We start from the raw sequence: 17,054 nt of genomic DNA, 5'->3' as shown, positions 1-17,054 counted from the left end.
CAATGTATGACTGCCATGTAATGAGGGGTCTGGAGGAAGGGAGTGGGGTACTAAGAGAGAATATAGTGGTGAGACCCCTTTAGAGTGGGGGGAGCTAAGATGGGAGGCTAAGGCAGATCTCTGCCTGAGATCTGAAGGATAAGTGGGAGTCAGCCATGCACAGGGAAGGACAGAATTCAGACAGAAGTCCCGACACTTGATTTGCTTAGAAAACAAAGCAAGGATACACCTGGAGCATCACGAGGTGGCAGGATGAGGTGCGGAAAGGCCAGGCAGGGCCTTGAAGGTGAACTAAAGGATAGGAAGAATGTAAGTCATTGAAAGATCTGGACCGGAGGAGGTAAGTCTTCCTTTTTTTTTTTTTTTTTAATTTTTATTTATTTATGATAGTCACACAGAGAGAGAGAGAGAGAGAGAGGCAGAGACACAGGCAGAGGGAGGAGCAGGCCCCATGCACCGGGAGCCCCACGTGGGATTCGATCCCGGGTCTCCAGGATCGCGCCCTGGGCCAAAGACAGGCGCCAAACTGCTGCGCCGCCCAGGGATCCCAAGGTAAGTCTTCCTAGTTATGTTCCATGAAGATCACTCAGGCTTCTTGCAACATAGACTGGAGGCAAATAGGAAGGAAACAAGGGACCAATGACAGAGGCAAGGACTTCAATTGAGGCAGGGGAACAAAGATGGATCTTGGAAATCAAATATAACTTGAGTATGGGTTGGATGTGGGGTCCATTGGCAAGGATGATTGCCAGGCATATGGCTTGAGCAAATCCCCAGTGGAGCCATTTACTGAGGTGGGGAAAGCTCCAAAAGAGGGGAGAAAGGGTACCGTTTTGAACATTCATTTATTCAACATATTAACTTAGAACCTACTATGTACCAAACATGTTAAATCTTGAGTTGCCAAGGAGGATCTAATGTTGATGATGACACATGGCAGGATGGAAGGAAGCATGACAGATGCCTCTAACTTGCTAAAGGTCAGAGCATAAACTAGTTTCCTACAAGTAAACAGTTTGATGGTTTCCCATCTGTTATTATTACAAGTGATGCCATACTGAATAAAACTGTGCACCCATCATGTCACACACGTGCAAGTGTCTGAGGGATGTATCTCTAAAAGTGGGATCAGTGGATCAAAGAATCTGTGCACTTGTAATTCTGCAGATTTTGATAGGTGTCTTCCAATTTGCTCTCCGTGGGATTGGTACAAATTATTATTTATTCTACAAACAATGTATGATAAAGCCCATTTTCCCAACACGTCAACAATAAAAGTAGATTATTGAACCCTCAGATTTTTGCCAACCTGATAGGTAAAATGTTTCATAATGCAAACTAGAGATGGTAAACCTCAGATGTTTTAGATTTGGGAAGTCCATAAGTATGACTTACCATATTAGCAGAATAAGGGGAGAAATAAGATCAGTAACATAGCATTAACTAAAATTCGAAATCCAATCGTGATAGATACTCTTAACAAAGAAGGTGGGGAAGGGGATGGTCCTAATATTATTAAAAGCTAGCTACCAAAACATCTATAACAGCTTACTGTGGGTGAAATTTTAGAAACATTCATCTAAATCAGACACCGCAAGAGGGATGCTATCACTACTATTCAACACTGTATTTGAAATCCTAACCAGTGCAATAAACAAAACAAAACACTGAAGCTCTACAGGCTAATTAGAACTAAAAAGAAGATTTCAAGATTTCCAACCAGATTTCTGGACACTTGATCAATATTCCAAAATCAAAATCATTTTTATAGATTAGGAAGATTCAATTAGAAATGTAAAATAAAAGAATCCATTCAAGCTGACCACAAAACCACAGGATAACTTCAGATAAAAAGAATATATCTAATAAAAGAAATGCAAGACCTTCGTGAATAAATTTGCAAATCTTTTTTGAAGGCTGCAAAAGAAACAGTCAATGTAAATATGCTGAATATTCCCCAACAAATCTATAAACGTAATGCTATTCCAATAAATATCAAATGTTCATGTCATTGACAAGATGATTTCATCATTCTTATGAAGCTATAAAGGACCAAGTTAAGCCAAGACAATTTTGAATAAGCGTAGGTTCTTATCCTACCACATAGAGACTCTTATCATAAGCTATACAAATTAAAACAATAGAGTATTGGGGCGCCTGTATGGCTCAATTGATTAAGCATGGGACTCTTGATTTCGGCTCTGGTCATGATCTCAGGGTCCTGGGATTGACCACCTGGGCTCTTCCCTCAGTGAAGAGTCCCCTTGAGGATTCACTTTCCCTCTGTCCTTCCCCCTGCTCTCACATTATCTCTCTAAAATAAATAAATAAACCTTAAAACACACACACACACAGAATAGAGTGTTGCCCTTGGAAATAGACCAGTAGATCAAGGGGATTGGACAGAGCTTAGAAACAGACCCACATAGGTATAACATAGTATAGTTCATAACAGAGGGGTTGTTTGTTTGTTTGTTTGTTTGTTTGTTACTGGAAAATGATAGATTACTCAAAATGGAGAAAAATGAAAGCAGACTAATAACCCGGGTAGGAATAACAATAGCAAACACCTGTCCAGAGATACCAGCCACGCACTGTTCCAGGGCTTTGTGCATTCAACTCACGTCATCCTCACAACCTCACAGTAGCCCCTTCCTGCAAGTGAGAAAGCAAAGATACAGAGAAGTCAAAGAACCTACACAGAGCTAGTAAATGGATCCCCAGGATCCCACCTAAGGTAGGCTGGTCTGTGGGGCTTCTAACACAGCAGATGTGAAGAGAAAGAAAACAAATCATAAAGATTATGATTTTATAGAACAAAAGATGCCATGAAGTTACAAGGTAAAAGATCGGTGCCATTATAGGAGAAAAATATAGGAATATATAAAAGTACAAGGTTTCATAATCAGAGTGTTAAAGAGAAAACAAATGACAAATTTTTAAAAATATGAAAACAGGCACACACAAAAAATATAAAGGAAGTATCTTTAAAAGCCGGTAATCTTATGCAAATATCCTGAACTCCGTAGGACTCCAGGAAATGACAGCAAGGAAATGTAAATCGACGCCCACTCCGACCGACCCAAAAAGAAGAGCTAAAACAGGACCAGAAGAGCTAAAAGGCGAGCAGAAGGCCGCGGACCCGCGGGCCCGGAGGCGCGCAGGGGGCGGGAACGCAGGGAACCGGGGCTGGGCTGGGCTGGAGCTCCCCCGAGGACCCGCCCCCGGCCCCGAGCCCGGGCCTCCCGCAGGTGCCCACTGCTCTGCGAAGAGCTGCTTCTGGAATAAAACCCGGAGGCTCAGCGGTCTCGCTCGCTGCAGACCAGGGCATCCTTCACCTACCATATAGCTTTCCAAATTCTACTCAGCCCCAGCTCCTCCGCCAGGAAAGAAAGTATCACTGCGACGCAAATTCAACTTCACATTCACCACCTTCCTTAGAGACCCTTAATGCTTTCTAAAACCAGGCCGAGGGCAATGCTTTCCTCTGAGTGTAGATTTACACAATAAAAGGCTGTGCCTTCCGTGTTGATCGTCCGCAGCAGTAAAACTATGCCTAGGAAGTAAACTTTGGTTGTCACTACATGACTTCTCTGAGGATGTCTTTATCCATTTGACCTCTTTTATCCATTTGTCTATCTCCTTAGCAACCAAAATGTTTACATATCAATAGCGTGAATGTTGAACAGTGGGTTCTTGAACTAAGAAACCGGTTCCAGGTAATGGAAAATTTCTTAGAGATATTTATTTTGAATCAGGGTACTTTCCCACAGACAGCAGCATCCTGCCAAACTCCAATACTGAGTTGGGGAGCTGCTGAGGCTTTAAAATAACAGCATAAAAGTGCCTCGATTTGTCTAAGGATTGACAACCCATCTGGAGAGCGAACAAAGCCCTCATTGCTCTGTGCCAGGTGACAAGGACAAAGTACAGTGGCCACTATCCCATAGACTTGTGCAGAGCCCTTTCTGACAACAAACTCTACCTGAATTCAGCTATTAGAGGAAAAGGAACAAGTGTGACCCAAGGTTGGTATCCTTAGCACATAGATAATATATTTTGCAAATGTTTGGGGAGTAAAAACTTTGCTTATTATAGTGGAGCCAGATAAACATGTAAGAAGTACAATAATTTTCTGAATGTAATTTTCATAACCTGACATTCTTTTTTCTAAAAGTTATGCAATACACTGTTGTATGGATTGGTGAACTTACACTAGAATTTTATTCGGATGTGAAATTCCACAATTTTCTATAAATAAGGGGCAGGAGGTTCCAGGAGAAAGAACCAAAGGCATGAGTTTATCTCCTCATGTATCCATTTCCTACTTTAAAACTTCAGAGGCTTCTCCCAGTTACAAAGCAAGTCCTTGCTTCTTAAGAAGTCAAACAAGACTCCTAGTGATTTGGTCCCTGCTCACCTTTTCCCTGTATAGGTAACCAATCTTCCAGATTTGCATTGTCTTACAGAAAAACCTAAATGTTAATTTGGCCTATGTTCACAGCAAGAGGGCAAAAAGGGAAAGCTAGATTACCTGATGGGCTGATTTATTGCTCCACTGACAGCTCGGCAAAGAGAGCTGCTAAACTGCCTTGGGTTCTCCAAGGGCATTAGTCTCAGGAAGACAAAGAAAAGAACCAGCTATAAGGGAAGCTGAAATAAGCACCAGATTGTTGACTAAGCTTTTGTCTGAATTTTGGGTCCAAGGCCACTCTGAGTCACTCACTAGCAGCTACATTGGTAGACTTCCTCAGATGGATGAAATGCCACTTATCTTTGTTCCATTTTGCAATTTATATGCTTCCATCTTCATATTTACTATATTATGTTGAAATCATTCGTCTATTCAAAGAAGCAGGAAGGGGAGTCAAGGCTGAGCCCAAGGTATATATAGTTCAAGGAACTAGGTGAGTGGTAAAAGCATCTACTGGAAGAGAAGTTTTAGGGGAAGAGGCTGAATCATGAGTTCGGTTTTAGGTGCACTTAGGTTGAGGTATTTGAGGCACATCTAGATGGAGATGTCAAATGAATGTTTCAAAAGAGAAGTCTGGGTGGAAGATAGAACTTAAGTTGGTGGGAACATAGGTAGCAGTTGAAGCCAGGGGTATGGAGGGGATTGCCTGGTGGCAGAATGTGGAGTGGGGAGAAGGTGGAACTGTGTCAGGGAGCCGTCCCACATTTACAGGGTAGGTGGAAGAGGAGTGTTTGTCAAAGGGTGAGGGGAAGAGTCAGAATGAGGGAGGGAAACTGGAATGCGTGATATCATGAGAGCCAAAGGGAAGAAAGGTTTCAAAAGAGTGAGTGGTCAATTTGGTGGAATGATTCTGAGAGGTGGTGTGTTGTGAGGACATTGAGGGGCTCCTGGCTGGCTCAGCCAGTAGAGCCTGAGACTCTTGATCTCAGGGTACTGAGTTCAAGTCCACTTTGGAAGTAGAGATTACATAATAAATAAAAGTTTAAAAAAAAGAGTACATTGAATTAAGTGATATGGAGATAACTCGTGACTTTAACAAGAACTGTTTCCATGGAGTGGATGAGACAGAAGGTAAATGGGAAGATTTGTGAAGAGAATTAGAGCTAAGAATATGGAGAGACACTGTAGGCAACTCAGGCCAGAGATTTGAGAATGAAGGGCAGGAGAGAGGTGGTAGCTAGAGGATTATGTGGTTTCCAGAATTTTTTATTTTTTTTTTACTATAATGTGACGGCTAATAGCAACATAAGTACTGATGGGAAGGATCTAAGAGAGGAAGAGATTGAAATAAAATAAAAGAGAAAATAATTAGTGTCCCTGAGAAAACCCTGATGAGATGGATTGCAGAGCACATGCAGAAGGGTTAGCCTTTGTTGGAAGAGGGAAAGCAGTTGGCTGTATGAAGTTCCTATCTAATGGACTCCATTTTTCCAGTGAAACAGGAAGCAAACATAGCTGAGAATGAGAAAGTTGGGAATTTGTGAAAAATAAAACAGATTTAACAGAGAATCTGTAGACATTTGAAGACCAAGCTGCCAGGTAGTATTGATGGCCTGGGTGGGGTCACCACTGACCACTAATGTGTAGTGGTAGCAGTCTGCCTCACTGTGTTTTTCCTCGGGTGTTTTCAGCAGCCAGGATGCAGACAAGAAGGCATGGGTTCATCTAGGGTTAGGAGTGAATTTGCCGCAAAGTAATTGGCATGATGGATCCCAAAATCTACCAATAATAGAAAGAAAATAGGTAGAAAAGAGCAATTGATGAATAGATTCATTAGAGGATGTAGAGATGGAAGGGAAGGTCCACTTGAAGTAGTAGGGTACTTAACAAAGCAAGTTGAAAGAAAAGAAGATTATGAATGAATACGAGATGTTTGCACCATTAGATTCAGAAATGGAGTAGTTTCAAGTATTGCCAAGTTCCATAACATGCAATGGATGAGGCAGAGTCGGTAATTCATTGGAGTGGTGAATTGTTCATTCATAGGGACATTAAAGTCATGTGGGCTGATAGATGGGGTTGGTGTGAAGGGGTGAGGGAGCTGACCAGAGAAGCACCAGTGGAGGAGGCATGACTGGAGTTCAGGTGAAGACCAGCACAAGGAATGGAGCACAAGCTTCAAAGCAAGGAAAACTAGCTAGAGAGGAAAGGATTAATGGCCTGAATGTGGCAATGGGGAGGACACTGGCACACTCAATTCTGGAGTCACTTGGAGGGGAAATGTCCCCCCATTTGGAAGGCTGACAGATGAAGCCTTGTTCTTAGAAGATTGTCTAGATTCAGTTAAGACAAAGAAATAGAAGGAATCTTCTGAGTAGAATTTAAAGATAAAGATCAAGGAAGTCTCTTTTTCATAGAATGGCTCTTCTCCCCATGCATAGTACATGAGTTTGCCAAAAGTAGACAAATAGTGTCTGGGGTCATCATTCCTCGAATGCAGAGAAGTGGTTTTTTTCATATTTCCACCTCCCTAAACCTAAGGTACTGTGAAACACCTGGAATAAGCTTTTCTAAAGTGTTTAACTCTCATTGAAAGTTTGATTGCTCAATCTTTTGCTGATTCCACATTCTACTTTAACATTTTGAATACTAGTAATCATTATACTACGATTTAGATGGAGATCCAAAAGAATATAAGAAATTCATTTGTACCTGTATTTTCATCCGTACACATCTGCTGATTAGATCTCTGTTATGAGCTTGTCTTGGTATCATTTGCTCCTTTTTTCCCTAAAAGTGAAGCAGTAGAATGTATTCTGGTTAATTCAGTATTTTGGTAATTTGAGTTGTAGTTACTTCATATGTACTATAGACAGAACTTCACTCTCACCATCCTAGAAAGGATTGTGAGATGTAATTTAGATGTTATCTGTTCTTTGGGGGCTAGGGAGAGAATATAATCACAAAATCGCATGCAAACTTTTTAAAGACTAACTTATCATTAGAGAGGAAAAATGCTGTAGTTCATTCATTGCCATTAAGTAAACATTCTTCAGTCACTTCTAGTAAATCTGAGCTCTACAAATCAGATTTTTACTTATAACACTAATGAATGAAAGTCCTAAAATAAATGAAATTTCAGAGTCTGCCTTTAAAAATGCAAGTCATGGTAATTAAGTAAAGCATCTCAAGAAGGGAGTTGGAATGTCCTCCTTCTATACAGTTCTGGAAGAGAGACACATTTTTTACATTAAAAACTCAAGGAAGGAATCCAATTTGATAAGACATTAAATTGAGAATTTCACATCAATCTTGTTTTCCCATGCAATATGGAGATGTGTGACTGACCATCCATAACCATTTGCCCCCTCCTTTCTTACTATATATCAGATCTTGGAAGTGCTGTTTGAACAAAGAGGTCTTATAGATAGAAAAATAACCTGCAAAAGAAACTTGTCATTCTGATTGGTTCTTTTAAAGTTCCTAGACCAGATTCCAGTGTTGTGCAGGAGGGGTGTGTCCACCACCACCACCATGCACACAACACCAAGTAATTCTGGGACATTAGCAGGGTGTCAGGGAATTCAACTCAGTTCTGACGCTATCTGCCTGGAAATAGCATCAGATTCCACAGGTTAAGAGATCTGTCCCACAAGACTGCCTTCTACTCTCCACTTCAGATTCCAGGCCAGTGGCAAATCCCAGGCTCTTACCTGTGCTTCTGACCAACCAGCTACAGCTTGAAGGTTTTAACAATCTCCTCCTTGGGTTCCCTTAATTTGCTAGACTGGCTCACAGAACTCAGGGAAACACTAGTTACATATCAACAGCCTGATGAAAAGATACAGTGAATGAGGTATAGGGAAAGGAGGCAGAGCTTGCCCTCTCCAGACATGTGGCTCTCCCTGCATTTCCAAGCATTCACCAACCCCTTGGGGTTTTATTGAGGTTTCGTTACACAGTTGTCAGTGACTAAATCACTGGCCATTGGTCAATTCAACCTCCAGCCTCTCCTCCTCAGGGGTCAGGAAGTAGGAATAAGAGTTCCATCCTTCTAATCACCTTCAGCCCCCTACCCCCACCCTTGCATCCTTATGTTGTCTAAGGGTTTTCCAAGCTTATCTAATTAACATAACACAAGATATCTTTATGCCCCCATGGTAGGAAATTTCAAAGGTTTTAGGAGCTATGCACCAGAAACCATAGACAAAAACCAAATACACGACAGAAATATATTTTGGTCATTTGCATGACTAAATATATATTCCTTATAAATCGGGATCCCTGGGTGGCGCAGCGGTTTGGCGCCTGCCTTTGGCCCAGGGCGTGATCCTGGAGACCCGGGATCGAATCCCACATCGGGCTCCCAGTTGCATGGAGCCTGCTTCTCCCTCTGCCTGTGTCTCTGCCTCTCTCTCTGTATCTGTCATAAATAAATAAAATATTAAAAAATAAATAAATAAATCATAATACCACAGTTGTCTTAGTTGATAATTTGTCTTAGTCAATAGCTAATCATAGTAATGATGCAACTGACAACTCTGTATCACTAACTGTAAAAATTATTGTAAGATTTCTCTGTCAAATCAGATGAGCCTCTTCCTTTGAAATTTAAATTAATTTTTAAAAATAAATTACAAAAATAAACTATTGTGACTACGCCAAAATATAAAGCTTTTGCACAGCAAAGGAAGCCATCAACAAAATGAAAAGGCAACATATTGAATGGAGAAGATATTTGCAAATAATATATCTGGTGTAAAAAAGATTTCAAGATAGAGCAAGCAAACCTAGCTAGGAGAGTCTCTTTTAAAATAGGGTGGAGCCCCCCTCCCTCCAGCTTAGTCAGTAGAGCATTCAAGAGTCTTGATCTCAGGGTCATGAGTTCAAGCCCCACGTTAGGTGTAGAGATTCTTAAAAATAAAATCTTTAAAATAGAATAAAATGGGGCATCTGGGTGGCTTATTTGGTTAAGTGTCTGCCTTCAGCTCAGGTCATGGTCCCGGGGTCCTGGGATTGAGCCCTGCATCGGACTCCCTGCTCTGCAGAGAAGCTGCTTCTCTCTCTCTCTCTCTCTCTCTCTCCCTCTGCTCCTCCTCCCACTTGTGCTCTCACCCTCTTTCTCAAATAAATAATAAATAAAATCTCAAAAAAAAAAAAGAATGAAATAGCCCAGGAGGTCATATGGAAGGAGGAGTTTATGCACCTTCTCCTCAAGGAACTGTGAATTTTTTGCCAACTGCAAGCCCTGGGCCTGGACTTAACTCCCTCTTCACCATGACACTGGACTCTTTCCCATTCTTCACTTCAGAAGGAACCAATGAGATTTGACAAGTTTCAATCCCTCATTGGTAAATTAACACAACCAATTCCAGCTGACCTAGTTTCAGTCTGTTTTGTCCAACAACCCTGACTGAGAACTGCACTTGTAAACTTTCACATTTATAACCCTGCCCTCTGTCTTCCTATGAACATAATTCAGGTTTCTACCTGAATCTGTGTCTCTTGAATTGCAATTCAGATTGCCCAAACATATTCATCTTTGCTTAAATTTTCAGTGAATTCTTTCTTGGTCAACACCTATAAGGGGCTAATGTCTCAACTACATAAAGAACTTGTACAACTCACCGCTCCCCACCCCCCCCAAAAAAAGAATAATCCAATTAAAAGATAAGTGGAGGACCTGAATAGGCATTTTTCCAAAGAAGGTGTACAGATGGTCAACAAGATGCATGAAAAGATGCTCACCATCACTAGTCATCAGGAAAATGCAAAACCACAGTGTGATATCCCCTCACACCAGTTGAAATATTTAGTACCAAAAAGACAAGAAAGAACAAGTGTTGGTGAGGATGTGGAGAAAAGGAACCGTCGTGCACTGTTGGTGGGAATGTAAATTTGTGCAGCCACCGTGGAAAATGGTATGGAGGTTCCTCAAAAAGGAATATCATATAATCTAGTAATTCCACTACTTGGTATTTACCTGAAGAAAATGAAAACACTAATCTAAAGAGATAGATGCACCCCTGTTTATTGCCACGTTATTTACAATAGCCAACATATAGAAGTAATCTCAGTGTCCTTCGATAGATGAATGGATAAAGAAGATGTAGTATGTACATATCCATATAATGGAATATTACTCAGTTATAAGAAAGAATAATATCTTGTCATTTGTGATGGTATTATGCTAAGTGAAATGAGACAGGAGAAGAAAGACAAATACTATATGATTTCACTTATATGTGGAATCTAAAAAAATCAAAGTAAATGAAGAGAAACTCTTCCTTGAATAATAATCCTAGGGTGCCTACGTGGCTGGGTGGCTCAGTCAGTAAAGATTTTTTATTTTGGCTCAGGGTTGTGCTCAGTATGGAGCCTGCTTAAGATTCTCTCTCTCCCTCTGCCCCTCCCCTCACTCTAAAGCAAAAGGAATAATTCTCATTTAATAAATGTAGAAGCAATGAGGGAAATAAAAAATCATCATAAGAATACCACAGTAACAACTTCTGCAAGCAATATTCACTAACGGATGGTAAAAACAGCAGGTGAAAGTTTGAGGAGAAACAAGGTACTTGCATCTTGCTGGCCATCTGTATGCCTTCTTTGGAAAAACACCTTTTCAGACCCTCCACTTATCTTTTAATTGGATTATTCTTGTGTGTGTGTGTGTATGTGTGTGTGTGTGTGTGTGTGTGTGTGTTGAGTTGCACAAGTTCTTTATGTAGTTAGGATATTAACCCCTTATAGGTGTTTTTGTTTTTTTCCTTATAGGTGTTGACCAAGAAAGAATTCCCTGAAAATTTAAGCAAAGATGCATAAGTTTGGGCAATCTGAATTGCAACTCAAGAGACACAGATTCAGGTAGAAACCTGAATTATGTTCACAGGAAGACAGAGGGCGGGATTATAAATATGAAAGTACCTCAAAATATCTCCCTCCCAATAAATATTAATTAAAAACAAAAAATAGTAATTTTATAATGGAGATTTTGGCAAATACCACCTTTATCAAGTGTTCAATATTTAATCATAAACCCTCTGTGGTAGGCAACATGACCCTTCCAAGCAATTTCCAAATCCTAGTTGCTGACACCTATGAATTATGTAACCTTTCATGGCAAAAGACACTTTGCAGATATACCTTAAAATAGGGGGATTACCCATTATTTGAGTGGGCCCAGTCTAATCACATACGTCTTTTAAAAGCCAAGAATTTTCTCTAGCTGGAATCAGAGAACTAGGACAAAGGAAGAGGTCAGAAATATTTGAAGCACCAGAAGAATACAATCCACCATTGCTCACCTGAAAATGGGGGTCCAGGGACCTGGGCCATGGGGAAATGAATTCTGCCAACACCCAGAATGAGCTTGGGTGTAGATTTTCACCCAGAGCCTCTAAGTAAGAGGCTAGTCCGTCAGCACTCTGGTTTCAGCCTTGTGAGACTTTAAGCAGAGTACCAAGCCTATTGGACAATTGATTTATAGAACTGTGCAATAATACATGGGCATGGTTTTAACACTCAGTTTGTAGTAATTTGTTACACAACAGTGTAATATCCTCCAAACTAATATAACATTGCACCAAGCTAATATCCTCACTGCTGTGGATCACTGAAGACCCATCCCTCTATCTTCATAATTAATTTTTGAACTGGCATAAAAAATAGATACACATTCCATGGACCTGTCTACACCAAATGTCCTTGGATCTTAAATGCTGTTGCTTCAGAGTCTGAATGCGGCCCTACTTTTGCCAATCCCATTCACTCCAAATGTGGCTGTTGTGTATTAACTATATTTTCCTTTCTCTATTCTTGATGCTCTGGCACCTGGAGGCCTATTGATCCCAGATACATTGCCCTTCCCCAGGCTAGCTAATTCCTAGGGACAACAAATGACTCCCCTATGAATGTAACTTTCATGTTTAAACCAGCCAATCCAGAGCCTACACTTGCCACTTACCCTTTTCACCAAGGTCCCACAGATTAAGCCAACATTCCTCTGTGCTAATCACTTTATGGCTAGGAACCAGACAACCCAGGACAGTCCTTTTATGCCAGAACCCACTGAAATTATTCAAACTAGCCCATCCTAAATTTACCTAGTCTATTTACCCTGCTTTGCCCAGTCCTTCCTGCAAAAAAAACCCCACAAAGCTCTTGCCATGCTTTCCCCTCATTCCCTCTGGCTCCTTGTCAATCCAGGTGTTTCCTCATGTGGCTCTGCATGGTCAGGCATGCATCCTCCTTTTGGGAATTGTGAGTGTCAATCTTCAATGGCAATCATCTTCTAATCTGCTGCCCTCATCACGCCTGAATGAAAACAAAATCCTGAGTACATTTAAAACAGACTGGTCTTTTAACCACAGCTAATACCATCAAGTTTTTACCGAATGTGTTAGAGGTAACAGAGTAACAGAAACCAGAGAGGCCTGCCAAGCCAATAAGAGGTCACCTTTGGAGACTCCACAAGGGACCCTAATTCCAGCCTAGCAGACTTCCAGGTTGTGGAAAACAACTCAATTCCCATCCACATGTTCTTTTGGCCTTCCAAACCTTCCTGGTCCTAGCTTCCAATTCTTTAGGGTGAGTGACCAAAGGATACCTTCATTTTCTGATCCAATGGTTCATCATGGGAACGTATAATCCTTAAGTAAAAGTCACTTCCTCAAACTCCAGGGTGATTCCTATGGACCAGATAAGGCAATCAAAATAGCTAATGCTACATTTTCCCAAAAGCTGAGTTTCTCAACATTAAATAGTAGCATGAGCAGAACTCCAAATTTCTTATCTAATTCCATATTAGGAAAGAAAATATTTATCTACTTCATCCAGGGAACAGTCCCATCAAAACCATAATACATTTATTTGACTAAAAAGACCATTTAACAAGTTAACCAACTGCCCTACATTTATATTTATGATGACTTCATTATTTCCTCTAGGGAAAAAAAATAGATGTTTTATATTTGGAAATCTTAAGAGTCTATTTAATTTTTTTAAGATTCTATTTTAATAACTTTCCTAAAACAAAGGAAATCTGCTAGGAAGTTGGTGTCTACCTTCAGAACGATAAAACTGCCAGCTACCTCCAAACAGAAGCTTTCCCACTTACAAACAAAAGTTTGTTCTCTTCTCGACACCTTGCCAACCTGCTAAAGGTTGCCAGCAAGCCTGGAGTGGCTATCCAGGACCACTCTTTTGTGAACTATACCTGTTTTCAGCAGATGATTTTGCTTAGAAAAGAATGATCACATTCATGAAATGAACACTCATATACCAGTTGACATGGGATGCTTGGGTGGCTCAGCAGTTGAGTGTCTGCCTTTGGCTCAGGGTGTGATTCTGGGTCCAGGGATTGAGTCCTGCTTTGAGATCCCTGCCAGGAGCTTGCTTATGTGTCTGCCTCTCTCTGTGTGTCTCTCATGAATAAATAAATAAAATATTTTTTAAATAATAAATAAAGCAGTAGACATGAATCTAACACATGCAAAGAGTCAATATTAAATACTTCACTTTATTCCTATCAACTTCATGTACATATTGTTGCAGTTGTCATTTTTAACAAAAGACCACCGTTTATACACTTTTAGTGAATACTTGGGAATTATCTGTAAAAGCTCTGGATTTTAGATTTTTTATGTTTTCTTGTAAGATTTTAGGTATTCATTTAAAATTCTAGTTACCCATTACAGAAACCAGACTTCAAGTTAAAAAGTCTGTACAATCAGATTCCAGTATAAATTTGGAGATGTATGGCCTGAAATACAAGCATATTCCTTCCAAAACTGCATAATCTGAATCTAATCATGAGGAGACATCAGATCAAGCCCAAACTGAGCAACATTTAACAAAATAACTGACCTATACTCTTCAAACTTGTAAAGACCATGAAAGAGAATGGCTGTCTCGGGTGTCTTCCAGAATAAAGGACAATAAGACATGTGGTGACCAAAGTGATGCATGATCTGGGGCTGATACCTGGAATAGTTGACAAAACCTAGATGTCTGTTTTCTAATGTTGGCTCTCTGATTTTGATCATATCTGAAAATCTCAAATGGCTCAGAAAAAATAATATGTATATGTGTATAGAGAGAAAGAGGAGAGAGAATGATAAAGCAAATGTGTAACAATGTCAACATTTGGGTGATCTGGGTATATCTGGAATGTTCCTAGAGTTTGTGATATTTCTGCTAATCTAAAACAATTTTTTTTTTTTTTTACATAGGCTCCATACCCAACGTGGGGCTCAAATTCACAACCGTGAGATCAAGAGTTGCATGTTCTACTCACTGAGCCAGCCAGGTGCCCCTGAAACAATTTTTAAAATCCACTCACTAAGGCATTCTCTTGTTAATCTAAATAAACATAAAACAGAAAGCTATGCATCGAACACCAATCTGTTTTTTCCTTTCTGTTTCATCCACAAAGCAGCAAAAATTATTTTCCCTATTTTTCTCCTAGTATTTTAGCCAAGTTCATTGCTTTATTGCCTTGACACAAAATCTTTTCTTTCTTTGTTCTACCCACCACAACATTGGAAAACTCTGGTTTCTTTCTTTTTTTTTTTTTAATTTTTTAAATTCTTATTTATTTATGATAGTCACACAGAGAGAGAGAGAGGCAGAGACATAGGCAGAGGGAGAAGCAGGCTCCATGCACCGGGAGTCCAACGTGGGATTCGATCCCGGGTGTCCAGGATCATGCCCTGGGCCAAAGGCAGGCGCTAAACCGCTGCGCCACCCAGGGTTCCCAAAACTCTGGTTTCTAAGAGATTCTGCACAAGACAGAGCATTAACATCTTTCCATTTAAGGTTTCTAATCTACAGGGAGCAAAATTCTAACAAGACTTAGACTTTCTTATTCCATTAATATCCACCACACATAAACCTAGCTAAGTGAGGGAAGATGTTGCTTCTAGATAAGAAGGAAAAACTCATTTTCAAATCATGACAAATAATGAAAGAAGAAATAGAAAAAGAAGAAGCCAATAGCTCCACAAATCTAGCTCCAGACACATGAGGCTTTATTTTTTTTAAAAGATTTTTTACTAATTTATTCATGAGAGACACACAGAGAGAGGCAGAGACATAGGCAGAGGGAGAAGCAGGCTCCTTGTGGAAAACCCGATGAGGGACTTGATCCCAAGACCCTGATCTGAGCCAAAGGCAGGCGCTCAACCACTGAACCACCCAGGCGTCCCTGAAGCTTTAAACCTGAAAGAATCTGAGTTAGGGTTTGGAATCTCTCCCCAGGCTCAGACAATTCCCAAACTGTAGCTGGAACATTCCAGAAGGGGCCTTCTGCTCACATTAGAATAACCTTGGTGTCTTCTGCTCTTGTTTTCTCCATCATTTTATGTTCTCGCAGTCTTGACCGCTATAATAGCAAGTTCCCTGTGGAATATAATGAAATGGCCCATACAAAAATGTGCAGTTACCACTTGAACCGAAGTACAATCTGAAGTAAAATGAAAACCTATGGAATTCCCTTACCTTCAAGTAGCAGTCGTGTGAAACAGGCTCCAGGTCTGCACCAGGTCCCTGGGGGTGATGAGCCTACTTCAATGCACACAGAATATATAGGGAGAGATTATATATCCGGGTTTTTCATTACACAAGGTATTTTTGAAGGCTTCTCAGCCAAGATCCACTTAAAAACAAAAGCTACACAAAGACTACAAAAAGGCCACACAAACTTTAAACAAAAGGCTAAAGAAAGACCAAACAAAAGCCAAAGAAAGTTTAAACAAAGAGTGAAACAAAGACAAAACAAAGGCCAAACAAAGACAAAAACAAAGACTAAAACAAAGGGCAAAGGAAAATCTAAACAAAAGCTAAACTAAGCTACAGCCATACCATATATACACACAGAGAGATACACACATACCCCACATCCACACTATATCTCTACACACAGTCACATATTTTGGTCCTCTATGTTGGAACATAATCAACACTCCATGTTAAACCCCTCACCAAAGCTCACCCCTCACCAACTCCACACATCAAACGATGTGCCAGGTCCAACCAAACCAACATGCCAGCTCACCCTACCAACCCACACACCCTTCACCCAGTGTCTGCACATGTGGACACAGAGACATGCATGGAGGAGAGACAATGAGAAGACATGAGGAAAAGACAGTCGTCTACAAGTCACAGAGAAGGATTTGGAATAGACCTTCTCTCAGAGGCCTCAGAAGAAACCAACCCTGCCAACACCTTGATCTCAGATTTCTAGCCTTGAGAACTGTAAGAAAATACATTTCTGTTACTTAAGCCACCCAGTTGGTGGTACTATGTTACAGCTGCCCCAGCAAACCAATACACCATAATCCCTATATGTACTATTTTAAATAGTTTTTGTATTTATCAAAATAATACATGCATGAGATTATTTATAATGGTATTAAAAAACTTATGTTGTGTGTCAACTATACCCCAATTTTTAAAAGGCTTATGTTGAAAAACAATAGCCCTTTTTGCTATCTCATCCCACTCCATAATCCCACTCCAAAGGCAACCGCACTTAACTTTTAACTTTTTTAAGCTATTTTTTTCTATATTTATTTCCACATTGCTAAATAATTCCACTAACAGCCATTTATGTATTTATTTATTGTAGGCTTTTGGCTTT

The 17,054-nt window shown here is 40.3% G+C and overlaps 1 protein-coding gene across 8 annotated transcripts in view; it reads right to left on the bottom strand.

Annotated features, from left to right (window-relative positions):
- The window catches only part of LOC112668731 (myelin associated oligodendrocyte basic protein), a 54,125-nt gene extending 38,057 nt beyond the window's left edge, over positions 1 to 16,068 (bottom strand). For 6 of the 8 annotated variants that reach the window (XR_003141836.3, XM_035704864.2, XM_025461227.3 and 3 more), the window contains exons 1-2: positions 15,911 to 16,068; positions 7,127 to 7,204 (exon numbers count right to left, since the gene is read on the bottom strand). The gene's annotated coding sequence lies outside the window, so the exon portion shown is untranslated. Of the gene's footprint in view, positions 1 to 7,126; positions 7,205 to 15,726; positions 15,812 to 15,910 lie in introns of all 8 variants that reach the window. The other 2 variants (XM_025461224.3, XM_025461225.3) reach the window with 2 other exon arrangements.
- Positions 16,069 to 17,054: the final 986 nt, after the last annotated feature.

Source organism: Canis lupus, chromosome 23, assembly GCF_003254725.2.
Source record: "Canis lupus dingo isolate Sandy chromosome 23, ASM325472v2, whole genome shotgun sequence".
In the NCBI taxonomy this organism is placed as follows: Eukaryota; Metazoa; Chordata; class Mammalia; order Carnivora; family Canidae; genus Canis; species Canis lupus.
This window is presented reverse-complemented; position numbering and strand designations above follow the sequence as displayed.